Genomic DNA, 1,485 nt, shown 5'->3' on the forward strand with positions numbered 1-1,485 from the left:
TGTTTGTTATTTACTCGTCTAATATTCACTGAGCACCTTGAAGGGGGATGTCTCTATGTGAGCTCTTTATAATTATGTGACTTCTCTCTGTGAGCTCTCTGTGGGTGAGACAGAACCTACCCTAGGGAACTCAGCAGCCCCGCCACAACCTTACAGTGCAGCAAGGAGGGGGAAATGGAAAAGGGGTCAGGGTCACTTCCAAGGCCGTAACACAGTGACAATAATTTTTTCTCTCTGAGGCTTGCGATGAGGAATAAGTGAGGATATTCTCTTTTTTTTTAATTATTTTTTTAATGTTTATTTACTTTTGACAGAGAGAGAAACAGAGTGCAAAGTTAGGAAGGGGCAGAGAGAAACAGACACAGAATCTGAAGCAGGCTCCAGGCTCTGCGCCGTTGGCCCAGAGCCTGACACAGGGTTTGAACCCACAAACTGAGATCGTGACCTGAGCCAAAGTGGGAAGGTTAACCAGTTAACGGACTGAGCCTCCAAGGCATCCCTAAGTGAGGATCTTCTTAAAGCACCCAGCACAATGCTTGGAACACGACGGTATGTTTGGGTTTTGAAGGACAGCTTTATGGGTTGCATATGTTTTTTGTTCTCCTGATACTTTTAAATACTAGTATTTATTTTTATTTTGTTTTAGATTTTTAAAATATTTTATTTTGAACTCATCTCTACACCCAGATGTGGGGCTCAAACTCACAACCCTGAGATCAAGAGCCACATGCTCTTTGGACAGAGCCAGCGGGTGTCCCTAAATACTAGCATTTTTGGAGGAACACTTGCAGGGATTTAGATACCCAAGATAATACAAACAGAAGAGCTGGAACCTGTTAAATCAATCACTGAGCCAGTATAACAGCGCCCATAAAGTATCCACAGTGACCCCTCGGCTCATTCGTCATCTTCAACATGGGGTTAGCCTTGGCCTGGGCTTTCACATTCCTGAAGCTGCAGACTTTCACTTCACTATTCTTTCATCCCTTATTGGAAACAAGTTATAATCCACGTCTGGCGTGCAGTTTAGGCTCACCATTCTTCCTGGCATACATTTCTGAAACTCCGTTTTCGGAAAAAAAGAAAAAGAGCTACACACTGATTGGCATTCTGTAGTACACCTGTGAAGTGTCACAGGCACCCCCGTGTAGCAGTACGACTGTTGAAAGCCACCAGGTTGTAGAGAGGGCCGCAGAGAGGCTGGGTGCAAGTCCCTGACAAGCTGTGTAATCTTGGGCAAACTGGGTTCTTTTCGGAGCCTTAATTTACCTATCTGTGAAATGGGGACACCCGCAGGATTGTGGCGGGGACTGATGAGCTATTACACTCCTACTCACGGCTTCATAAACGCAGGGGTTCTCTTGCCCGGGGTGCCGTCTTGGGGCAGGCTGCCGCGCGCGCGCGCGCGCGCGTGTGTGTGCACACGCGTGTGCGCGCGCGGGGCTTCGGCCCAAGGCTTGCGTTTCGCGGGGAAGGAGGGCGTGT

The sequence above is a fragment of the Suricata suricatta genome, chromosome 2, assembly GCF_006229205.1.
Source record: "Suricata suricatta isolate VVHF042 chromosome 2, meerkat_22Aug2017_6uvM2_HiC, whole genome shotgun sequence".
Classification (NCBI taxonomy): domain Eukaryota; kingdom Metazoa; phylum Chordata; class Mammalia; order Carnivora; family Herpestidae; genus Suricata; species Suricata suricatta.